The sequence below is a fragment of the Calonectris borealis genome, chromosome 25 (assembly GCF_964195595.1).
Source record: "Calonectris borealis chromosome 25, bCalBor7.hap1.2, whole genome shotgun sequence".
In the NCBI taxonomy this organism is placed as follows: domain Eukaryota; kingdom Metazoa; phylum Chordata; class Aves; order Procellariiformes; family Procellariidae; genus Calonectris; species Calonectris borealis.
The window spans coordinates 2,015,146-2,041,764 of NC_134336.1; the positions used below are offsets into that span (position 1 = coordinate 2,015,146).

The 26,619-nt window shown below is 44.6% G+C and overlaps 1 protein-coding gene across 6 annotated transcripts in view; it reads right to left on the reverse strand.

Moving 5' to 3' along the window:
• LOC142092783 (gap junction beta-5 protein-like) overlaps positions 1-4,469 on the reverse strand; it is a 109,627-nt gene extending 105,158 nt beyond the window's left edge. For 3 of the 6 annotated variants that reach the window (XR_012677177.1, XR_012677178.1, XM_075173220.1), the window contains exon 1: positions 3,862-4,469. The gene's annotated coding sequence lies outside the window, so the exon portion shown is untranslated. The remainder of the gene's footprint in view (positions 1-3,861) is intronic. The other 3 variants (XR_012677181.1, XR_012677180.1, XR_012677179.1) reach the window with 1 other exon arrangement.
• Positions 4,470-26,619: the final 22,150 nt, after the last annotated feature.

Consider the following 26,619-nt stretch of genomic DNA (forward strand, 5'->3'; position numbering starts at 1 on the left):
GCATTTACCTCCTCAGCAACCTGAACCAAAACCCTTCAAATGCTGTTTATAAAAGAGTTATTTTAAAACTTTTACTAACTAAATATTATTGGTTTTTATGAGAACCACTAAAAAAAATCACTAGTTGGGACTACAGCTGTCTTTGAACAGATGAAATGTTTTTACTGCCTTTGAACTCACTCGCTGACTATTCCAAACCTGTGGCCACCCAGTTTGCCACAAGGTGCCTGGCATTCAAGTCTGAAGGATAAAAGAAACTGGTTAAAAATGAAATTAATATCCTGCATAGGAGGCTGTATTGCAAACTAAATCAAAGAAGAAAATAAAGACCTGAGCTAAGCAAAATCTGTATGCAGATGAGTAGTTAAACTTCCAAGACTTGACATTAAGGTTTTGGAAGCAAAACATCTGGGGATCTTGTAGAGAGGCTGACTCTGAAGCCAAAGTCACGTAGGGTTGTTTTATTATAATTTTTAAAGCATCAGTTTACTGCAGGACCTTAGGTATAACTGAGGGGTGGCCTGTCCTTGAGTTAGCCCCAAAAACAAAGGAGGGGGATCTACTCTTGTTGGAGAAGATGAAAATCCCCCAATGCACTTTTGTTCCTGTTGGCACTTACACAGCCCAGGGCCTGCAGCAGGCAGGGACTGGATTTGATGAGCCTAGCACCCAGTGACACACACCAAAACACAATCCTCAGCAACCCAAAGCAAGCCATGGTCCCACCATCCCCGCTCTGCAAGTGGATCTCTTTCTAAGAAACCTCTGGAAACAAACATTTGCTGCTCTGAGGTTTCATGAACAGTTGATAACAGGGAGCTACAAACCCAGCCAAGTCCACACACGGCTTTTACAGCAAGCCAACACTCACAAATACTTCCCCTCCCCCCGGAAATATTTTTCCCAGCTCTCCCCTGCACTAATAAACAGACATTTTTCTCATGATAAAATCAGTCCTGCAGCACTGGCTATGGCAACTCGCTGCTGACCTTAGCCCTCTGTTCCCCAAGATCTAACAAAACTATTAGAGGTCCTTAGAAATTGTAACAAAACATCTGTTTCCTTTATAGCAGCTGCCACCTAGAGAATACAGCCAAAGCTCTCCTGACCTGAATGCTACCTGTCTGTGAAAACTGCAAGTCTTTCTAATAGCAGCCATAAGGATACTTGGCACTTCCACAGCTTTTAAAGTGCTTTGCAAACACCACAGCAGCCCCAGAGCCCCAGTGTGTAAGGATGTTCCTTTTGGAGGAAGACACGCCATGGTGTGGGGATGGTTTTCCCACGGTCTGCAGGCAGGAGGGGAGAAGATCTGGGAAGAGCCTGCAATGCTTCAGCCCCTGCACTGCAGCTTTCCTCCAGCGCTGTGGAGAAGGACACGCTGACCCAGGACTGCAGGGGGTACCACCTCGGGGGCTGGATGATGGTGGGCAGCCCTCCTGAGCTCTGCCACCCGTGTGCCAACTCACGAGATGGCTTCATCTAGCTGTGCCCCTCAATTCTGCTGTCCCTTACGGCCTCGGAGCCGGGACCACGCACCCCAGCAGGATCCAGGCATCCAGCTGAGGAGTTTAGTCACCCCCGGCCACGGCTGTAGTCAGCGGAGAGACAGACAGACAGCGACTCAGGGCTGAATCACACCTGGGAGGGTCTTTATTCACTGACTCAGGTGACGGCTCACTCCCTACATGCAGGACCTCCGTTAAGTGTTGACGAAGAGCCGGGATGAGCCCAGGCCTCAAGCGACCGCTCCGACACGCTCTGCGTCCCAGCCCCAGCTGACTGCTGCAGCCACCAGCGCTGCTGCTGCAGGGCGTTTATTGCTGCCCTTCCATCTGAGAGCTATCTGGTAGATAACTGATAGGCAGCAACAAGAGAAAAGAGACCATTTGGATTATAGGAATTAAAGCTTTAGAAACGGGTAAGATAAGAAAAAGGAAAAAAAAAAAAACAGAAAAGATATCCACCATTCTGAAGCAAACAAAAGCCACTATAGATTAAACAAACAATGCATCCCAAAACTTTTCTTTACAGTGCTCTGACAGATAGACAGCACACTCAAATAATTAATTGTGTCCTGGTATAGCCGAATGAGCCACCATATGTGAGTGTTGACAAAACAATCTTCTTTTTTTTTGTGGTAAGTTGCAAACTGTGCAAATCATCAACTCTGTCTAAAGCTGAAAACTGACACGTTTTACTGCCTTCTCCTACTCTTGTGATAAAGCAGACAAATCTGCAAAGTATAGGATTATTGTGGGGGAGCAGATCTGATGATAGCTTGGGTCTGGAGCCACTGAACAAAATCACTCTTTGCAGAATTTAGGGTTAGGTGAGAATTCACATGATCAAAGAGGCATTTAAGAGGAAGCTGTTGTGGGAAGCCCATGAGACATGGTCACCTCCCTCTTGCTCACTTAGCACGAGGCTGTAGTAATGGCATTGTCATCCTGACAGCGAAGAAGGAGTTGGCAGAATGGCCACAGATTAATAGGCTTGAAGGACCATAGGAAAGTATCCTTGCGACTGGACTTTGCAGGGGCTGGTGGCCTAGCACAAAGCTGGCAGAGCAGGAATTGCAGTAAGGAGAGAGGAATACCAGCACAGCTGGATAGGGGAATGCACGCCCAGTCCTTCCTTGTGTTGGCTTTCTGATTTTTCATTGAATTTACTCTTTTTTTTTACTCATTTTTACTCCTTTTATTTTCCATACCGATATTCATTAACAATTGCACTTGAAGTGACTGAAAAATATTATACAGCAAAGCCAAGGAAGTCTCTTGGAGATAATCCAGACTGGCAGAACTGAGTTAAAATGTAAATGCAGAGTGACTCTTCCGGGGTTAGGCCAGACATAAATCCACAACAGCTCTATTAAAGTTGCTCCCAGTTCACACCACGGATGAGACTTGCTTCAGTTCTGGGGCTGATCCTGAATTTACCCCAAATAAATAGAAAACAAGCCCCTTGAGATTGAAGTCTTTGTGCGCTGTATCTCCACATCGTGCGCACAGCTCTCCCCTCCTTTGCATTTTTGTTTCAAATGAAAGAAAACACCACTGTCAATTTGACAACCAACAATGCTGTTAAACCCACCCGCCACTCGATCACATAAATTAGCTTGAACACCAGTCAGGACCACACAAACACCTTTAACTGCAATTGGAGGGGCGGTGGCAGGGGAAATGCTGGAGTTGTAAATATTCATCTTGCCTCCAGAGCCTCCTTTGCTAAAGGTCATTTGAGATTAGATAAACAGGCTGTCACCGACACCGAATGATCCCATCTGCATTTTGAGGGCATTGTAAGACATAGGTTTAACGGACCCAAATGATCCAGGCGATTCACCAGTGCAGTCAGTCTCTCTGTAATGAATTCCCTTCTAACTCCCAACCTCTTCCCTCCAGGAATCCCCCTAACACCTTTAATTTAAAAGTACCATTCTGCTACCTCTTAAAGTTGATTTCCTCCTTGGTGCTTTGCAGTCATGACATTTTCACTGCACTAGCTGCTTCTTTTGTTTGGCTTGCTTTCGGATGAGGAGCCGCAGGCCCCATTTCTCCCTCCTGTCAAAGACTTACATGGATTGCTTTTGAATTTTCTGCCATTTCCCTAACTCACAAAGACACAGAAACTGCTGCTAGAGACTGGCACATTCCCATCTATCCCAAGCATCACTGGAGTTTATGGTCTCACCATACAACAGGAAATTAAGTAATAATAAAACACACAAACCAAAAATACTCAGCTGTAACAAAAACCCTGCCCTATGGGATATTTTAGTGCCTAATTACGGTACCCAGATTTCACAGCATTGGCTTCAATAACCGGCACATAGTCTTTAAAGGCACCAGTGGAGACTTACTCTTACAGGCACCAGGTCCATGAATCCTGGTCTGACCACCGACTTCCAACCCAGTTTCCACAACATGCTAAGCAGCCCTTCCTTCTGTGCAAAGGTGTTTCCCATCCCACAGGAACATCGAAGATCGGGAAAATAAAATGTTTTCTTTGGTCTTTCTTTTGACAGGGTCAGGGAGAGGATGACAAAAGACAGTCTCGTGAATCCAGTGCAACTCGAAATGTTTAAACATGATTTAGGAAGAGAAATGGATGGTCTTCAGGTCATGGAGGAGGACTCGGGACTAATGCTGAATTTTAGCCCTTACATTGTTAGTCTTTCCATTCAGGTCAGTCGCTGCCAAGTCAAATTGCAACTCTTGGCACAGTCCAGTTTTCCTTCCTCACATCTTTATTGACAATGTATGCACAGGACTCTTGTAAAACATGAACTTTTGCTCTCCAGCCTTCCTCTCCAACACACAGGCAGCACACCAGAACTGCAGCTCTCCATCCATGTCCCAGCAGGGGCCCAGGGCTCTTGTTTTGCTCAGATAATCCAAGGTGCCTACTTCAGCTCTGTACCTAATGTGGCATGTGTCTTCAGGAGATTATTTGAAGTGGTTATTTTTATGCCTAGAACCTTCAAAGGCAGAGTTATTAAGTGTATTTAAAAGGAAGAACTGGCCCAGATAAAGCTGGGATGTAATTAGTTACAAGCTACTGTACTTTGATGACAAAGCAGCATTTAGCATGTGGACTGTTCAGCAGCAGGCTCTGTAGGGTGTGCTAATTACTGATAGCAGTCACAGCGAGGGGAAGCCTGACACTCCTCTGATAAAGCAGAGCCTTCTATAACTCGACGACTTAGGTTTAACTCTTGGTGTTTAACTCTCAGCCAAAGCCTGGACTTTGGCACGCAGCTCTTTACAATTAACTGTGTATTTGAAAGCACAGAGAGAGGGGAAAAAACCCAAAACTTTTCAAGTAGGTAGAGGGAGGCCAGCTTACACCCTGGGATCCTGGCTGGTAGCAGCAGCATGGTGGGGAGAAGAAATTCATTTTGTTTCCCGAGGAACCTGCTCTCTTTCTTGATGTAGCTTCTTTCTGGCTCAGAGCATTCACCTAGCTAAGCACTGCGAGGGCTGGGGATTCATCACCAACCTGTGCAGTTACATCAGATTGGACTCAGCCTCACTGATGTCAGGCGGCGACTTTCAGAGACTTGAAATGGGTTTGGCTCTGGCCCTAAATAAAACTGTGTTCCTTGGCCCAAGAGAGGATGGATAATGAATTGTGGACAAGTGGGAAAGAGAAAAGAGCTGGATCTATGAGGCAGAGAGACAGGCCACTGGCAGGAGGCAGCAGCATGCAAAACAACACATCTCAGAGCACAGGAGGTTTTGGGGAAGGGGTGAGAATTCAAAAGCAAGTAATTGGGGTCAGCTGTAAAAGCGGTTTGATAAAGACTGCAGAAGTGCTGAACAGTTGGGGGACACCGAGATGTCTGGAGAGGGAAACAGCATGAGCCAAGAGCTACAAAACTAAAGGCAGTAACGATGCTGAAGTGTCTCAGCACTGCTCCTCGACCTCTCGGAAACCTGCAAAGGAGCGCAGCAACAGCAAAACAAGTGTAAGTGTCTGTCACCATGTCAGCTGCCAGCCTGCCACTGACAGATGGGCAGCTCATAGCAAATGAGCCCTCACCATCCGCTGCGCCTTCTCAACATAGCATCCATGTCACAGCCACCACCCCTCCCTGCCGCAAGCCCCATCCCACGCTGGTCCTGCCTCACTGATCTGCGGGTGAGGCAGCACGAGCCAGAGCCCCCAAAAGATGCGAGGTGACCTGGAGAGGGGAGAAGAGCACAACCTCCTGAAGCCCTTTCACCTATAGAAATACCCTCCAAACATCACGTAATCACATGAAACAGATCCACCGCTCACCTTAAAAAACACAGGCTTGTATTAAATAGGACAACTATGCCAGGTAGACACAGGAACGTTTTAATGAACCAAGAAATAAAAATCCCTCGAACTCACTAAAACCAAAAAATTAAACCACCCCTGTCAGGATTGATGGGATTGCAAGTAAGTTCCCAGGCAGGGTAAGTGGCATCCCAACCTCAGATCTCTGCTCTCCGGGCTAATGACCGCAGTGTGATAAAATGAAATTATATTTCCATTCTGATGCTGGGGTGATTTTTTCCATTTATCAAAGTGATGGGCTTTCATTACATTTTTGATAGTTTTGAGTTTGTTTGGTCCCCCTGGGAGGACCTAAGGGTCTAAGGCATATCTTATTACTCAATTTTATGTCTTCAGAGCGCGTTGCCTTCCTGACTGTCTCTAGAAGTTGCTTTCTCTTAAATCCAACTTCCAATACCAGCAGGTAGCATCTGGACAGACTGCTTTGCAAACACTGACGTGCAAGCCTTTCATCCAAGAGACATTTAAGGCCAAAACCATGAGCTGAAAAAACACAGGATAGATCCATGGTCCCCAGTGTCACTGTGCTGGTTTAGACTAAGCAAGGAACTGTCTCTCCAGGAGGTAGATGAACACTTTACATGCCCATATGCAGACACGAAAATCCAAAAGCATGACAATTCTTTCTTCATCACATCCAACTTTCTCACTAGGCACCAGAATATGAAATTTCACCTGAGGCTCATCTGTGGTACGATGGACCAATGTCTGATGTTTGTGTGTTGCTTACTCCATCATTCACACATTTCTAGGAAGGTAAGTTGTCCATGATGTCTTTTTGAGATCCTTAAACCCAACTACCTTCTTCCAGACTCTGTTCCTAAAGAATTTCTGTTGTTGCTATCACTGATGCATGTACAATTAACTCATTGACTTAAAGCTGTGACAATAGATCTCTTGACACCAGGAGCCTGTCAGCCACAGACAGGGCAGGAGCCGGTAATTTCTCTTGCCACACTGGTAACATGGTACCGGAACAACCAATCTCAGCAGCGCAGGGTAGAAGAGGAAAATGGAAACCATTTCCATATTTATTGACAAGTTTAATTTACAATCTGAGTTTCCATTTTGGAAATGATATATATTTTCTCTCTAAATGTATCAGTCTTTAGCAGTCAGCCCAGCAATGATGATTTCTGTGCTGCAGACACTTTTACACTGGGTACAGCAAATTTATATGTAAAACTTTTGAAAGAAAATGGTATTAAAATTCACCATTTAGGAGTGAGCTGTAAATTAACTGTTACTGAGCAGACAGGGGGTAAAAGCAAATTTTGTGTGCAGGTGTATGGCTTTTCTATTGGTGTTTGGTTAAATGCCAGTCCAGCTGAGCCCTGTATTCTCACTTGGAGTCTGACAAGCCTTTGACTCACTCACTCTCCTTGTGGTGAAGTGGGTGAGAAAAAAAATAAAGAATGTTCTAGCAGGTTTCATATGACAATATTAAAGCACTCGACAAATAACAATTAATTCCAAAAGCCCCTTGTGAAAGGGGGGAGAATTATTGCTTCCATCTCGCAACTGCCCAAGGGTTGGAGCCCAGAGGCAATTATCAGCAAGATGGAAGGTCCTACAGGAACCAAATACTCAGAGAAAGAAGCAGCCTGTGAAAATACAATCCCACCAGTCATTTTAAACCACACACTGTTTCTACACGACTCTGGCCTGCCACCACATTACATCCTCACGAAGCGCCCTGGAAGAACAAGGCAGCGCACTTCTGAACCACCCTACAATCGTCCCAGCACGCCCAGGCACAACAGCAAACCAACTGTCCCTGCCAGTAAGTCATTGTGAATGACCCACGGCCAGAACTTCTCCCAATGTTGCAAGTCAAAATACTCATGAGCGTCCTTGCGAACATACCCGCTGCCTGGTGTAAGCTATTCTACACTAACAAAACTACAGAAGCGCAAGTTTGTGATCAGGACGTGACAGACTTGGGGAGAAGTGGGAGATGGGGCTGCCAGAGAAGTTCTGTTCCTGCCTTGTTCCCTATGAAAACAGTACTCTGAAGCTCACGATGTGATGCTTTTTTCAGAAAGCCTTTCCTCTCCACCTACTTTTGGACTCCTGCAGGAGAAAGGCTCTCTCGCCCTTGTGTTTACAAAGGAAACATGGGAACAGAACCCCTCAAGGCCAAAAAAAAAAAGAGAAAACAAAGAATCCCTTTTGTTCATTTTAACTGTCTTGATGTATGCTGGCTTCGTGATTGCAGGACTGGTCTGTTATGTTTTCATTTTTTTAATGTTGGATTATGATGCCAACAAGGACACAGAATAAATGAGGCTTGTTTTTTCTTAATATCATAGATGGGTCTTCAACTGTATAAACTGGCACTGTTCCTCTGAAGTCATCAGAGCCAAATTATGCTTACTCAGGGTCTGGCCCTGTGACAAAAATATCTTTTTAATTTCTATCTTACTTCAGGAAGAGCCTTAAAAATGCCCCTTTCTACCCATATGCTGCAGTCCCAGCAGAACATTTACAGCTTCGCTTGCAGCCCTGGCTAATAGCCGTCACATTTTTAGAAGATGAGTATAGTACTTCAGGTTGTAACAATAACTGGAGAAGCTGGGACTATACAGGGCAAAGCAAAGCCAGTCTGTTCTCTAGAAGCACAGCCCACTGCACCCTTCGTGATACGTAAGACGACTGTGGAGGACCATAACTGTGCTTGTCTTCAAGCTTGGCACCCTGATGGGGCTGGAGGGACCTACCCACATGCTCAGTCTATTATTTCCCTTAACAAAGAGAAAGATGCATCATATATATTTCAGCAAGAAAACAATTATCAGGTAACCCTGGAACCTATGATTTGTTTTGTATCAGTATTCATTAAGTTGTCTTTGATGACTGGCCATGCAGCAAATATAAGAGGGAAAACTTAAACCTACGAGGAGATTAATGACAGACTCCAGTGGAACAGATGTATATGAATAGCAAATTAGGCCACTGAAAGCTTCCTATAAAAGTAATGACAAGAGGTTTTGCTGCAGCAGAATATACTAGCAGAGACAGAAAGGCCGCTAGTTACATGGCTGAGACCATGGTCTCTGTTTGGTGGGTGCTGCTCTACTGTATCTGAGGCAGTGAGATTTAAAAGTGTGATCAGTCCCAAAAATCGGGTGAAATGGTTAAAATGTCACCGTTTGGGAGGGGGAGAGGAGGGTGCACAATATGGGAAGCAGGGAGCATCCAGGGACCCATCAGGCAGTTACTCCTCTCATGCTTGTCAACAGCCTTTCCTTTCAAAGCAGAGCTCGCCTGGCAGAAAGAAGGCAACACATCCTAGCTGAGTTCAGCCTTGCTCCTTCCTGAGCCGAGCATAAAAGTTGCCTCTCCACGGACCGATAGTGTTGTGCTCATCTGTTTCAGTGAAAAAAGTGTTTTTCCCTACAATTGATACACATTGATAAAAATTTGATATTTTTTGTTATGAAAAAAGTCCTGAAAAAAGCATCATATGCCCCTTTTTGAACGAGAAGTTACTTCTCTCCTTTCCCACCTCACCCCCGTTAAAAAATAAAGTTATTTGGTAATTTTCTATCTCCACAGAGGCTCTATCACTGCAAAAGAACTGTGGTCTAGTAAGAGGAAGGAGACCACACCAAGCTCTTGGTCTGGGGAGGGATGGAGGGAGACAAATTCCATAAGTAAAGAGGAAAGGGAGAAAGCACTTAAGGTGAGCGAAGAGGTGCAAGCAGCTTCCAGCTTGTAGAATATACTCAGCCTGCAATAGCTACAAGATAAGCTATCTGGAATGTCAGAAGGCAACTTTAAATGTATTTCAGTGCACTCATGGGAAATGCACTGTGGGTAATCACACTGTCTAGAGGAGATGAAATTGGTAGGAGCAGGTATTTCCAAATCTGTGCCTCTTCGGCTCATTGCTAAAGGCATTGACTGCATGAAATCAAGTAGATGAATTTTAACAGCCTCCCTAAATCCACAAACACTATGTCCACCTCTGAGCACTGCCTATGGAAAGTACAAACCTTCCTGGGAGATGAACTAGCCAATATACTGTACCTTGGTCTAGACGAGTTAATATTTCCCCCCGGAGGATATGGTTTAGAAAGATATGAACCAAAATGGCAGGGCTAAACAAAACTGTTGCTGCCTGGTAGACCATCACAGTTAAATGATTTGATCTCCACAAAGGCAGCAAATCAAAGCATAAAATACCCCCCTCTCAAGTCTTTTTGTACTGCAACGTGTCGCAGAAAGGATAAGACTCTTCCCTTTTCTTCTGGAGCATTGCCTGTAAGGTAAGTGCTCACACAGATTCATACCATCACAATTTCCTTTGTGTGTAAACATTCACAGGCATGTGCAAAGCCTCAAAGCCCTGGTACACCCACTGAGCACAGCTTGCTATTCAAAGCCACAGACCTTATATATGTTTTTTTATATAGACATGTACATATGCGCATCTGTATACAGCTCAGAGGTGCAAAAACAGACACACACCTTCTTTTGCCCTGTACCTCTCTGGCAGCAGTGTGAATTTATCGCACGAGTCAGATGCTATCATACCACGCTACCACTAGTCACACCACCAAGGGCGCTGGGGCAGCCTCCCGTACGAGCAGGGGATTTTTTTTTTTCCTTCATCTTCTCAAACAGAGCCTTCAGAAACTGTGAATGTTGACAGTCTGGAAAGTGAGTGAGCATGGGAAGAAAAGAGAGTGAGTAGTTGCTTCATCCTTAAATATGACATCAGAGGCTTTATTTGCAGCCACAGTAATTTCAGCCCCATGTGTCCCAAACGGAGCAATCAATACACCATCTCACAGCCTGAGCATCTCCGCAGCAAAGGCAGAGGAACAGGACAGATGTTTGTAGGTCCTTCCTTTCCCTCTGTGCTTAATTCACACATTAAGGAAGCGGATAGAGCAGACTCTTAAATATCCCTTCTTGTGCTGGAAATGAGAGGGGGGAAAAAAAAAGCGACTTCTCAGTCTGGCAACGCAGGTCTTAAAGAGATGAGCTGTCAGGATGGGAAAATGTCACCAGGTGCTAGGCTGCCTTTACCAAGCTGTGACACAGGGGAGAAGGGGAGTCTGCTCTCCGATCTGCCGACGTAAACCTGGAGTGACTCTCCCGAAACCGCAGCAGCGTGGGGCATGGCCAGCCCTGGCCATTTCAGCACAAATCCCCATTTACTTGAAGAGCAGTTATGAAAGAGTTTTTGCCCTTAGCCCCAGGGATTAGGGAGTGAGGAGAGTCTATGAGCACTTCTACTTTTGCTACAAACAAAAACAACCTTCTTGGCCCCAGTGGATGAAAACAAGGGCTACACACATCTTCCTCCATCACTTCTTTGTTTCCTCAGTCATTTACAACCCGGGGGGGGGTGGGGGGGTGGGGGGGCAGCGGGGATCTAAAGTCTTAACTGAAAATCTAAAAAGAAGCATTAAAGCCAGTCTGGTGTCCCCTCAGTTCAACCTCGCAGGTCTTTGCTAACAGCCCAAGCCCATCGAGTGTGCAGTCGCCAGTGGCTGACAGCGCTGCAACTAGAGGAGCCGAAACCGCAGCTGGGGAGGGAGAGATGCCACAGGGAAAGGCAGAGCAGCAGCATCACACCTTCAGCCAGAGCGGGGCAAACACCGACATACGCTACACAGGCAGCAACAGGCCTGGAGATGCCCAGTTCACCTCCTATTCCCCCCTCCACATCTCCTCACCACAGTTACAGCTCAGCCGTGTGAGGCCCCTTGCTCCAGCCGGGCCAGGGGGTGTCTGTACCCCGAGTGCCCGGACACCCTCGGGGCGCGTGCACCCGAGTTATATCTGGCCGTACCTCCAAAAACCAGGGTGTATATTCTCGAGCACCATCTGCTGGCTTTTTTTCTATTAACAAGCAAATGATACATAGAAGACACCCTTGCACTAGGCAGCCCACTCTGAGGAGGGAGGAACATGAATGCCCACCTGCACCAGAATCATGCAGGTATTTTCCTGTGAAAAACAATGGGTTTTGTTAAATAAGACATTTTGCATGGGCAAACGTCGCTGTTCATCTGTATTTTTCGGTGTTGGATACTCCCAAGTGAAAAGAAAACGTTAATTCTGAATTGTATTTTTACTTTGCTGCTGCTTGGGAAGTATAAAATGAAGTATTTTGATTATCTGGAAAAGCAATAGAGGGAGAGATTTGTTTTTTCTTTTTTTTGGCAGAAACTGTTTGCTGAATCTGACCCAAATTCACAAACAGCTTTGCCTCCTCCCACTCAGAAACTGCAGTTCTCGGTGAGTAAACTCTTTGTTACACAAATTACCCAGGTCTGCTGGTGACACTGCAGAAACACATGTTCCAAGCAAGAGTTCAGCCTGCCGGCTCTCGCTAGGCAAAATAAAGGTTTTCATTTGGGATTAATTCTCTTGGAGCTAAAGAGGGGAGGAAGGAAACATTTTTAGTCATTGCTTGTTAGGCATCAGGAGGTCTGTCTGCAACTAAGCGTGTAGGTTTGCACTTGTTCTCCTTCCCTAAGGATTACTGACTGTGGCTAAGCCAATGCATCATACAAAAACGTATTCTCTTCCCTCAGTCCTTCTTAGTGGATGAATCAAAACAGAAATCCAGAATACAGATGTTGAATATGAAGAGAAAGTTCAATTTACATTTCAGTGCATCTCCTGAATGCTGCCACAGGGTGAACCTGTGTACAATATCACAATCTCCAGTTGGGACATTTATGGTTAGACCGGAGGTAAAACTTTGCAACTCTCAGGATACTCAAGCACAGAAACAAATCACCAAGGGACAGCCCAGAGGTTGAGAATCATTCAGGTTACAAAGTCTACCCGCTTCTCTCTTGGGCGATATACTATGAACCCTTTTCTCTTCAAGCATGCCCATATTTTATTTACCATTTCACCTTTACATAGGGAGGTCCTACATTTTCCACAACAGGAGATTTTTAAGAATAGGTTAGACAAGGAACCATCCAAAATGACCTATGATCCCTGGAGCTTCACTGGTTTACATTAACTGAAGGTCCAATTCTGAACCTCCATTCTCCACTACTCTGCAGTGTTCATTATACCCAGTCAGAGAAACTAGAATAGCAACGTTTTCACTCACTTAGATGTCAGTGACCAAAGGAGATACTGCAGAGTAGAAAATCAGGTCAAGAGCCAGGACTCTGGATAAATAAAGTCACTCCATAGGAGGACACTTGAAAAGAAAACCTAGTGTGCTGTCACTGCAGGGACTAACTGTTCTATACATGGTACCCATTCCTTCTTCCCTTTATACATTAGTAGGAAACACTGCCCAAAGAGAAGTCTTGCCTTTAATCTGAGGTGAAATGGAGATCTTCAGATATCACAGGAGACTTCACATGCAATAGGGATGAATAAGGTATAAGAAAAAAGTAGATGGACCTAAACAGATGGATTCTATATTGGTATTAAAGTCACACCTCGTTTTTCATCCAGTCCTACCTGTAAAGTCCTTCTGATGAAATTCGTTAAATACAAGTTGTTCTTATGTTACCCCGAGTTAGTAAATGTTCCTTTGCAACAAGACTGTAGATAGCAATCAGTAACCTCTCTGCTCAATTTGTCCTTCACAGACTTTCTTTTTAGAATGAATAAAGAGCAGCTAGTAGGAACAGGAGAAAAATGGGTTGATATATTTTGCCATTAAACTGGAGCTAGGCTTCAGGTTATCATAAAAGATGTTACCCGGTGAAAAGTACATCTCACTACTATGCATTTACGGCCCTGCTGCTGACGTGTACCAAATCCACTAAGTTTTAAAGTAAAAACAAGATTACCCTGTCCTAATAAATATTGATCACCTTACAAGTACTTGTTTTAAAGTCCTTAATTAAACACAATACCCAACTTTGCCTGTTTCCCCGTAGATGAGAATCAATACTTTATCATTAATGCAGTCCAGCGAAGAGAAAGGAGCCCAGTCCTCAGCTGCCATAAATTGACCACACCGCACTGTCGCCCTGTTATCTGCATTACCGAGGATCTAACAAGCGCTCATGAGATCAAGACCCTGCTGTGCCAGGCACGGAGCAGAGGCACAGTGCCACAGAGCTGCACTTGCTCCAACAAGAAGTCAATAAGCAACCGGAGGTGGAGGAAAACACCAAGGGCTATTAAAGACGACAGTTGCAGAGCCAGACCTTTGAGTATCCGATGAGGGTACTCGCCACTACGCAGATTAATCCTTGATAGCTGGCTTGATCAGCTCCGAAGGACAGAGGAAGAAAGGTGGGCAGGGAAGGAGACTTTTCCAAAACCCCAGTCCCACTGCTTGCCACTCCTTCGTTGCTAGAAAGAGGTTTGTGTACTTGCTTCACCCACATTTGTATCTCTTTAGCCTTTTGGCTGAGTTGAAGGAATCTCAGCGCTCCGTCGCTATTTGACAGTATGTATTACAGGTGTTGTCATGGCAATGATTTATGCAAGAATTAGTCACTGCAGCACTTCTACAATAGACTGAAGAACAATAAGAAAAACTGCACATTTCGAAGTTCCTGTGATAGAAGTTGAGGGTTGGGAAAAAGAGATTAGATTCCTTTCACCCCTCTGATTCCGGCAGTGACATTTAAACAGCTCAGGGAAAAGTCAGTGCCTCATCACAAGTGTTATTAATAGCAATCTGACAATAACCCAAACTTCATATTAAACTGTGCTAGCAGTTGCAATTGTATATTCACTATTGGCCCATTTCTGAATTAATCGGGGATTGAGTAACAACTGGAGCAGAGAAGAAATTATTACATTTGCATTGTTATAAAATGAGGAAAGACTCAGAGTTTACTGACAACAGGGTGGTTTATCCCACGGGCCCCATTGCTGTCAAAACTTCTGCTGACTGTTATGAGCCATGGATCTGTGCTAGGTTACTAAGCTTTAGCAGAAGAAAAAAAAAAAATCACCCAAAACTATAAGAAAGGAAAATGTTCAGAAAATGAGCACTCAGAAGTTAGGAAACTCCAGTGCTGAAAATGAACCATCTGTATTCCCACTTTGTTATTACTTATTAGAATATGATTTTTAGTTGAAGGATCATGTATTGGTTCATATATCTAAGTTTTGGCAAAGGCATGAGGAAATTCAAACAGGGCTGTCACTCAACTTTAATAACAAATAGAGCTTCTGCTTCTCACTGTAATAAAGGGTGTCATTCCTTTCTCTCATGCGCTGATATACCTCCATCCCCACCAAGGCTCTCTGAATTACAGGGCAATTATCCTCATTGTTCCCATCTCTTCAGAATCAGCTCTGAGATTTACAACTGTCAGGCTCAGACCAGAAGTAAGCTTGACTAAAGAGACGAAAAGGTTATTTAGAGTCGAGTCTGAAAAATCTGCATCTCTCAGTCTTTCTGCTCTGTTCTCAGGGATATAAGGTTGTCTTGTCCTCTTAATACCTGGAGCCTCAAATGCAGTTTTCCCATTTTCCTTACAGGTTTTGAATGGAGCCTCGTGGCCCTGTGAACAGGGTTACTTTCAAGCTCCCTTTACTATTAACAATCACTTTGGCCAAAAGGGAGAGGAAGCCCAAGAGGTCCAACTCTGTCATTTTCCAGCCCGCAGTCATCAACATTGCTAAGTATCACCATCACTTCATAAGGCCATGCGGTGCAATTACTTCCACGCTCTTCCTTCTCCATATCATGTGCTGGCTGGCAGTAAATCTTTACTAACTTCTTAATAGTTTTTAACATATGCATTGTCACATGGATTTACCATCAAACTCAGCAGTTAAGCCCAGTGAAAGCATCAGAGGCACAGAATGTACCTGTCCAAATTGTATCAGTTTGTGTGGATGTCTTTAGAGGATAACAGATCCGTACTGCCCGCTAGTGCTTCGGTAAAAGGTATTTTTCTTTGGTTGCTTTATAACTTATTTCAGAAAGATCCAAGGGAAACAAGAGTGCAATTGTTAGCATGAGTAACCAGGCAGGGAGTGGCCAGGCTTTGCCAATTTAAAGCTCTGAGCAGGGGAAAGCGAAAATTGGAGTCTGTCCTTATTCTGCTTTATTCTTCAAGCCTTCTGTACGATTTCACATTCACAGGAGTGCTTCATGGCCTCCCAATTTAATTCCTGACAGGAGGAAAAAAAAAATACAGAGACAGCAGAGCAGCTGCTGGGACTTTAGGGAACTTGGTGTTCCACAGTAAACACGATAAGCGTTGAAGATGGGTGGGAATGTCCTTTCTCTGGAAAGGCCCCAGCTCCAGGCATTTCACACTTGCAAGAAGAAAAAACCCAAAAGATTTTGGAAGAAATATTTTGATAAGTGGCACATGGAGATGTAAGCTTGGAGGAATTCAAGCCAGCATTGAGCATCCCTGCATTCTCACAGGCGTCTCAGATCTGGTCGCTTAGTTCAACATTTCTATCTAACACATCTCTTGAGCACGTAAATACTTCAGCTGCACTGAACACTGCTGTGCTGGAGCTGTACAATAATCAGCGGTAAGAACCCTATACAGCATGAAGGAATTCACATTAGAGCTGGATGGAGAACGACTATTGCATTTAGCAGAGAAAATGTTTTCAATTCTGCGTGAAATGGAGCGGGCACTGCCATCCTGAGGAGCACCATATGGGACACCAGAGCTGGGAGCCAGAACTTCCGTGCTTCCAGGCTTTTAGCAAGTTGAGCTGCTGGGCAGGCGCTCCAGCTCCAAAGCAGATCCAGGTAGGGTGAAACTGCCAAGCAGACTCCATTCAATAGCAGCCTTGATTCCTCCAGAATAAAAATCACACTGTTTCTGCAAACAAATTTGACAAATTGGCAAATTCTGAGGGAAAACAGAACAGCATCACTTTGTAGAAAAGTTACTGCTAAGCTCTATTCACAGTCTAGAATCCAGCTCCCATAATGAACTGAGCTTATCAGCACCACTTAAACTCCAAAGTTAAATTAGCAATCAAAAACACTGCAAAAATAGCAGGCCAAATTTTATTCAGTGAAAGGTATAATTCTACTGATGTCAAAAAATGCTATATCAATTTGTGCCAGCTGAGATCTAACTCCCTATATTTTGCACTTTTTATGCATTTTATTTTGCCTTTCAATTCCCTGCTTTCCTACCAGCACCTGACTGCAAGCAGCGAGGACTGGGTAGTCAGAATTGCCAGCCTGACCCATGGCAAAACCGCCTGGATGATCCTGGCAGCAGATTTGATGGGCCACACTAATTGCAGATAATTAGTAGACTGGATGTTCCCAGGTTTTCCCCCTGACTAGCTGTTTGACATCTTGCATTTGCTCTGGACGGATTTTAATTTGTAAAGCAGTTACTTATGGAATCCTTTGCTTACCCGCAGATGTCATGCCTGCGTCACCTGCCTCAGAATTTGTCCTCTTCCACTCGGAGGGAATGGCCTTTTTGTAGGAAACTAGACCCATTTCTGCCAAACAAGTTGAAATTTTAGCCTTCTGGACAACAAACTCCTCTCTCAGCCCTATTTTGCCCCTGTGGTGAGCATGGAAACCTCCAACCCTGCTCCACAGCTTAGCAGGTATTTCCCCACCTGCAGCAACAGAGCACCTGCCCGCGAGCCCCTCTCCAAGCAGGAAAGGCCTTTTACTCCGAAGTGGATAGAGCAGCTGCTGCCCAGCAGGCTGGGACACTGATGCCCTGGCATCACCCGATTGCTTGGCGAGGCAAAGAGTGCTCTGAGCTCCCTCTGTGCAAAGCTTTTCTCTTCCACTGCTGCTATGGAAAATGCTGGACATGACTCCAAGGTCTCTGATATGCTCACTCAGCCAAACTTAACCGCTATCAGCTAGATTGTGTCCATAGCTGTAGACACACTGCTAACAAACAGCTGGTCTCAGGAGGCAATGCTTCAGAGATTTTCCTGCATTCCACCTGCACGCCAGCTTTAATGTGCAGTCTGTCCTTATTCTGCTTTATTCTTCAAGCCTTCTGTACCATTTCACATTTACAGGAGTGCATAACAGCTTTTTGCTTGTCTGTGCTGACTGCAAACCCTGACAGCCCATGGACTGGCTGATGGCACCGGTACAGCTCTGTACACCAGTACAGTCTTTACTCTGCCCCCCCTGCCCTGCCACCTCTTCTCTGCAGAAAGGAAGCACGCAGATGTTTGCTCTTGCAAACTCAGACCTAAAACCTGGGGTAGCCCTGTCTTGTGTGGCTGTATAGTTCCTCTTGTAATCTGTATAACAGTATTTCCTGTTATGCTCAATTAATGGCTTTGGTCTTCCTCCTTTCTGCTGCATGACTACTTATCTGAAACACTGGTAATGTTTAATTTATTGGAGTGGATGCTTCCAGACCTGCAGTTCAAGGACTTGTGTCAAGGTACTCAACTTTTTAACTGATACGCAGTTTGGCTCATACGAATATCTTGGCTGGGTAAATGAAGGATGAGCATCCAAGAAGAAAAGAATTCCCCAAATATTTGCCCAGCTTTGAGGAACATAATTACTCCAAAGTTAAAATGCAGGCCCGGGCTATGGATGTATGACTGCTTTTCTAATAGTACTGCTCTGAATTATCTCAGCATTCCTTCCCACGAAAAATAGTCTCCTTCTGCTGTTATACCCTGAGAAACACACCCTTTTCCCCTCCACACACGCTTACCAACACAAAACAGCAAATCAGTTGATTAGCTTCAATCACAGCCCTTCATGTTTCTCAGGAGGGAATAAAGGACTTGATATCGCAGCCCAGTCCCTGACCTTCGCAAAGCTAGAACAGGCTAAGAGCTGGCTCCGCAACCCCGAGCACACCAACTGCTGCAAAGCAGGGACACAAACACCATCTGACAAACGCAGCTGTGCTCAGCTGCAGAAAGGAAGGAACTTCAGCCTCAGCCTCTTCTGTAACTGCCTCCTTCCTAGCAATGACCACTGCAACCAGCTGTGTAGACATTTGTTCACCTACGCAAACAACAAGTAGCCAAGCAGTAGGGAAGCAGCCGTTGGAAAGCAGAAGAAAGGCAGGCTTGGCTGAAAAGTCTGCTGGCTGGCAGGGTTTTATCTTGTGCCTGGAAACCTGCAGTCCTGGACATGCCTGAGCACACAAACGCAGCCACAGCTGCAAGCAGCACAGTTGGGTGGGAAAATTTAACATGCACAAATAAGGAGCTATTTTTTTTTTCCCTGGGCAGCTTTGAGAGAAGGCTTATAGCAACATCTCAATGTGATAATTGTGATGAAAGAGGTAAAAGGAACTTAGTATAGAAACAGGATAAACTTGAATCCCTTAATACAGGGACCACGCTGCTTCCAGGGAGCTTCTGTCCCCTTCATTCTCTCATTTTGACATTGTCACAGACACATTATGTGACAAAGTGACAGCTTCAAAAAAATGGCCAGCAAAAGAGGGCCCTCGCAGTAATTTCTTAATGAAAACATAATAACTCTGGAACACGGATTAATCGGAGCCAAAGGCCGAAGAGACAAATGTCAAAGGCCAGAAACAGCAAAAGGTTCTCTCCAGAGCTCAGAAGAGCTGCAGCCGTGGGTACCTGCCTTTGGACGCGAGCAGCTCTGACCCAGATGACACACAGCAGCGCTGGTGAGCTCGTATACCCTGCTTTCAGGAAAGCTTATTCAATAAAGCCTCACCTTGTACTAACACAACTACATGATGGCTGGTTTAGAGCTGGTTCGTGGCATCCAGCTCACTGCATAAAGGGTTCACATCAGCGTGACACAAGGGTCACTCTCCTGTCTCGGAGAAGGACAGCTGTTGGCATGAAAAAAGTAGAACTACTTGCAGGGAAAAAATGTATTTACTTTCCCTTCTCCAAGAAGTATGTCTGATGGAATCTACATAGGGGATTCAAAATTACACAAGCAATAAAGAGGTAATTACATTCAAACTAATGTCCTCAACTGGTCTGGCAACACATGTTGGCATAAGACCAGAAAGTTATAGCAGCAAGGTGATTAGGGACAGGTACAGCTAAAAATATAGAGCGAGATTAATTAATAATTGATTGTGTAGGTAGAACACTGCAGAAAGTATAATTAATACTGAACAAACTTCACATAACTCTGTCTTGTTAAAGGCTAATAAAGTGTTTCAGTGCTCTCCAGAATCTGTGTTTTAAAAACGCACGGGATCAGACCATCTACTAATGTAAATCAGCATAGCTCTGCCGACTTCAGCAGGTAGATGCTGGTTTGTCACCTCAGGAAGTCACGCTGTAGTATTTCCTGACCACATTTCACATGTAAGCTTGTATGTGTGCGTTTGCACACAGATATGCACCCACGCTCATATTGTACGTACATGTAGCCCTTAGTTCTCAGAGTACAGTTTCATCCAGATAGTCTTTTGCAAACCTTATGAACTATAACATACTGCAGAAATACATATATTAAAGTTATGAAACTTACTTCTTAATGACTGGAATTGCCAGCAAGTCATTCAAGTTGGCCAAAAATAGCCATCATAACGAGTTATAGAGTCAGAGCCCTGAATCCCCAGATGAGTAAGTACAACTCACTGACTGTAATTACTGGATACTGAATAGTCAGAACCAGTGTTCACAGCCGCCTGTAGCGTGATTTCCAAAGCTCACAAGAACTGACGGGCAGAAAAATACTCCATTTGTCTGTGAACTTTTCAAGTGCCAGGGATCGTCTTATCCCTATGACACCTGCAGGGTTGGTAATGCTCCTAATATCATCAGCTGTAACAAATAATACCTGAAGAGCAGTAAAATCTAAGTCCCAAGAATCAGCATCATCCCATGTAGATCAAAGAGGCTGAGCTGTTTTCCCCAGATCACAGAACAGCAGAGAAAGAACCATTTATGACTAACATTCAATATGAAGCACTTACTCAAATACTAGACTAGCATAAAAACATTCAAGAGGATGTTTTTATGTCCTACATAGGTGCAATGCATAGGGATTGTCTTTAGAGAAGTTGACACTTATACAAGAATCGCGAGCAGAGAGAACCAGGCCACCACCCTCAACATCAACACAAGGAGCCCTCCTCTTGGTGTTAATCCTGAGGCTGGTTGATTGCCTGTGCCTGCCCTGGCTCCTGCCTATGCCATCGCTCAGGAATCAGAACTGCCATGATCATTTCTTGACTCTGAGTCTTGTTGAAAACTATTTCAGACCCCATATCTGGGCTTTTGAGAAGCTTCAAGGAAAAAGCCCGATAGGACTATGAACAGGCATTAGAAAATTAAACTAACTTACAGAAGTCCAGCTTAGTTCCGAACATTCCCTCCCTTGACTTTAAAGGGAGCCCAGAGACACCAGCTGACTTACTGCTCAACTACACAGGCTGTCTGAAGCTGGGTGCAATGAATACCCCATTAATTAGTGCAGTAGCTCAAGACTGGCATGCGGGACTCTTTAGTCCTACCAGTGACTTTGCTTTGTCCTTGAAGGGGACCAATACATACCTCACAAGGCCAGTGTGAGGATTAATTAGGTAGTATTTGCAAAGTGCTTTGAACATGAAAAACTTGAGCTCTCTGTGTCTCTGTTTACACATCTGTTAAAGTAAGTATCATAATACCTACCCTAGAGGGTTGACAGTAAGCTTATTTATTTTTTGTTTGCAAAGCACTCGGAGATCCTAGATGGAAAATGCTGCAGAAATATTGAGTGTTATTGTTATTAGACAGACACGCACTGAAAACTTCTTGGCCAGCTCTAGATTCCAGGAATAAAGTGGGAAAAATTAAGGGCCAGCTCTCCATCCAAGACCACCTTCTTTGGGTTCTCGGTTTCATCAGGGAATCAGCGAAGGAACAACTGATGAACCAGATTTGTTTTAACCATGGTGGGGGAGAAGGATTCCAGCCAGCCAGCACCGGTGTGAGGGGTTACTTGTACTGCTGTAGCACTGAGGCTGATTAAACTGGCACCTACACGTGTGTTTTGGGGGACTCTTAGCAAAACACTGGTCTTCCATGGAACAGCAAGGAAAGCTTTTTCAAACAACATTTGCAGTTACTTCCTGGGAACAGTGCAGCCTATGAACCACAAGGCTTTATTTTAATCACCATAAACTAATGGATGTTCTAAGGTGTTGCTTTCATCATGGGGCACTGCCATGTGCCTTCAAGCTCCCAAGGCAACCAGTGATAAAGCTAACCGCAGGAGGGCAATGGCTGCCTCTTGTTCTTTCTCAGAAGTGAAATGCATCTTCTTTCTGGAGACATCTCGCCCCACCAAATTCTCCTCCGCTCGGCATAATGAGGGCATCACTCTTTGCAGGTAGTTTTTGAAGTAGCTAATTATGCGGGGCTGTGGGAAGCTGCTGCACATTCCTCATGTTCTGGGTGATCCAAGAGAGTTTAACTAGGAATAATGGGACAAAACTGTGCACAGAATATATTAAGCTGAGCATCAGGCAAAACCTCCTAGCAGGGATGCATACGCATTAGATGGTGCCTGATGAGAAACAGGAAAGGGATCATTTTACACTGGACACAACACAGCAGCAGTAAGTGAACAATCCCCCATGGGTGTAATAGCTTTTATTAATCTCTTATGGGACCTAATATTGGGACATATCTTTCACTGAAGAGAGAGAAGAGAAAACTGAAAGAAATAAGGAGACCTTCTTGTTTATACAACTGAAAATGTGTGTGCAGTGCACCTAGTTGCTGGAGTAAGAGGCAAACCAATCATAAAATGACAGCCTGGAATGGGAGAGCTTTAACCAGGCTTGGAAATAAAAGGCAATAAACACACCATGTGTTAACTGTGCTATGGTAGAGGACCAAGAATAAGCCTTTGCCTCATCTTACTCCAAAAGCCACAGAGGCAGAGAAGGAGCAGGCACATGGAAGAACTTACCTGAACTCTCCAGCTCCTGGCTCCAGAGGGAAGAACCTCACTGCAAGGTCAAAGAGGACTCATTTTCACAATATTGGAAGGTCTTGTAACCTAGGGCTTGGAAAAGGCACTAGCTCTTCAGCTACATTAAGAGAAAGTTAGACACACCTTCTTTCAAGTTATAACAAGAGTAGATAGCAAAGTATGCAAAAGAGTTCAGGAGTTTGTGTCCAAGTTTTATGTCGCACCCCTCTCCCAATGCAGACACACTTACAGAACAAGGTCAGTGAGAAAGGAACATCTATCTAACTGTTGCCATCTTTTCCACGTTCTCTAGATGATGTGTGGAAGGAATAAATCTTTTTTTTTTCTGAACTTATTTTTTTTTTCTTCAGGTCATATCACTTCTTTTTATCCCAGCTAAATACAAAAAGTGTCAGGAATGCATCAGTGTTTTAACTGCTAATAAACAGAAAGCAGATAATATACTCTAGCATATATGCTCTTTTTTCTTCCTTCCACTAATACTCTTGACAGTCTCTTTTACAACCTCTTAACACTTAACAGAGCAAATTCATGCCTCAGCTGACCTGTGCTTGTTTTTTGCAGGTCATTCTGATCTGTACTTGAATGCAAATGTTTTTCAAGTCAACCCTTCAAGTCTCAAAATAATGCGGTTCTCTGGGGGAGCCTACCAGATGCACTCAGATGGATTTTCGGATGAGATTCCAGCAGGGCTGGGTCTAACCAGCAAATCAGGACTTCACTTCCTAAGGCTTTTTGTTTGTCTGTTTGTTTAACATGAAAGACAGAGCAGCCCATTTGAATAACTCAGGATTAGCAAGGATAAACCTCACCAGCACATTTTAACAATCTCAGAGCCATAAGCCAGTATCAGGAATCTTTGCGAGCTCCAGGCAAGTACTACACCATCAAACCCCTGGGATCCCTGCTCACAGGCTGAGGATACAGCAGGACGAGACAGAGATGACCTGCCTTCCTGCATCCCTGGGAGGCCCAAGAAGAAATGAGGAACCTTGGGTTCAATGCTGTGTACGCAGCTGAACAAAAAGCTGTGCCCCAAAGAAATGCCATCATTCAGGGTCTCCCTCCTCTGACTGAGCTGCCCAACAGTGTGAGGGTGATGTATTCCCCAGGACTTTTAATACCTAATCTGTTTATCATACATGATGGTTCACAAGTGAATGAGATACAAATAATAGAGCAGGATGACATCAGCTTTGCTTCCTTTTGAGGCCAAGCTAAAAACATGAGGGCACGAACAGACTGAACCACGCTTTGTGCAGTAGGTCACTTCCCAAGTCAGGGCCTACAAGATTCCATAATGAGTAACCACAGCAGGAATGAAAATACAGCCCCCAAATCGAGTTCCTTGCAACATATGACCACCTCTGCCTCCTTGATCTGATCTTCACTTATGACTCCCCACCCCAGGGAAAGAAGAAGGGTCTGAAGCAGTGAGTGAACAGAGTAAGTTATTTTCATGATGTATGCATTTCAGGCTTTGCCTGAGGCACTCAAAGATAGTCTGCAAAGCTGTCTGGAATCCCTTGGTGTTTGTTAGCAGCTGTTGGTCCCAGCAAGTGGCAGTGATAATGAAGTGAGTCTAAGTGGAAGAGTGAATTTTAAAAAAAACTGGCAGGAAGGTTCCCAGCAATAGAGCTAGCTCCACACAACTGCAGGCAGCACTGGGTTTTGAATCCTCATCCTCCAGGGTTGTGGTCCCTGAAAGGCAAGAGCTACATCCAGTCCCTCGCCTGTGGCAGCCCATAGCTTTGCAAGAAGGTAGAAGTGTCAATTTTTGGCAAAGGATGGATGAAGTATGAGCACATGCAGGTGCCTGCCCTCAGCCTCTTGTCCCAGCTGGACTCAGCAGGGCAAGGTCCCTGCTTAGCGTAAGAACTGCTACAAGAACAACATCACTTATCTCTATAGAGAAAGAGCCATGTTTAAAAGAGGGGAAAAATCATCCAAGACAGTGACATTGTTCTTCCCCTATTGAATCTGACTACACTATCTGTATGGTATTTCTTCTCGCAACACCCTCAAAGAAAGGAGAAGACAATAGGAAACTGATACTCAGAAAATCTTGCATCACTTGGAGTGATATTCAGGCAGCCTAAATACCACTGACACATTCTTGCCATGTTTTCTGTCAGCTGACTCCAGTTTTCGTATGTACCTTCCCCAAAGGAATCTGAACCCGGACCTCTGGCTCTGGCCCTGTGACTTGTCCCAGGTCACACAGGCAGTCTGGAGCAGGGCATGGCACACTAACCACTGGACTGTCCTTCACCACAAGCCTCTAAGTGCATTTTCAAGATACCACTTTGGATAAACTTCATTGGACAGGATCATAAATTCTGTGTAAATAAGAATTAATGATACTAATAATGAAGAGAACCCACAAATCTTCAGTGAAACCATGAGTATTTTGGGAGACAAATGACTATTACTGAGGCTATCGGAGAAGCCCTGAACCATAGCCACAGTGAGTACAAAGCAATGGTGCTCCCTGAAGCTAAGGGAACAGTGCCAGTTTGTTTCCCCAGAAGACCTAGCCCCTTTTGAGTTTTTCAAAAAAGCCCTCAGTACATGGTCTTTGCTTGTCCTAGAGTCATTATAAATGACAATAAGTAATCACCGCTCTATCACAGATGAGGCAACCAAGGTTATAGGATTTGCTTCATGTTGTACAATCAACAGGACATTAAAAAAAACCCAACAGAATCCAAATCTACCTTGCAAGGCAGTGCTAGGGCCAGTTGCCCTAACCTTACACCCTTCCAGTCTTTGCCGTGCAGGAACCAGGACCATCAGACAGCAACAACTTCTATTCCAGCAACACAACATCTGCCTGCAGCTTCATCTCCATTACGGTATGCACTGCAGCTCCAGGTGGGGGGAAGGCAGAGGAAAGGAGAGAGCAGGAGAAATCACCATCCCTTTCTCTGAACAAACTCACTAGAGCGATGTGTGAGACAGAAAAGCAATTCCTACCATTACAAATAAAATCTTCCTAATGTGCAATGTCCCAATGTAACTTAATACACCAAAGGCCTCACCTGCTTGCTTGAAATTTGCCATGGAAATGGGGCTCTGGATCCAACCTTCCACCTCTGTTCGCTTGTGCACAGAATTATGCAAAATGGCCTCTTCAAAATATAGATATCTGCCACTTCTCACTACTCTGTGAAGTGAATCCCTCGACTGTACAATAATTGACGGGCAGGCTGAGAGACACATGATTGGCAGGGTAATTGAAGCAATGTCCCTTCAGTGATGAAGGGATCACGGAGCATCTGTATTATCCTGAAGGTCTCTGCTATCCAACCTCCTCTCTCTTGCTGTCTGGATACAGCTCTTCAGTGCCCAAACAACCCAAATACGAAGACAAGTGAAGAGCAAAACCCTAATGACTCATCACAGAGCAGGAGTGCAAGTAGCTCTCCCAGCATGGCAGACCTGGGCCAGGCTGCAGTGTGATATAAACATACGTATGTTCAGTAGATGTCTCAAAAATAATCTACTGAACATACTTTTATACATCTAACTAAACCAGCAGAGATAAAACATGTACATGTTTGTGCATATACATACACACAGCATACATGGTTATACAGAGCTCAGCATCACGATGAAACAGAGCTGTGTGTTCCTATGACACATGAATGGATAGCTTTGAATCCAGTGCAGGACCCGACTCGCCCTAGGAGAAGAGACAGCCTTGTTTCTAACAGTGAGGTCTAGTCTGAGAATCCCTAAAAGCTTTCTCACCCCAGACCATACACTTCGCAGGAGCCCCCAGGCTCACACTCTATGTTGTGGTGGATTCAAAAGCGCTAAGGGGCTTTTGAGTGCAGTCACCTGCCAAGTCAGCAGTGGAAGACAAAGGCCACGTCCCTTCCCCGGCAGAGATTTCGAAGTCTTCCTCCATCTACCCCTGCTGGAGGGAGTGCTGCAGAACTGAGGGTTTCTGTTACACTATTAAA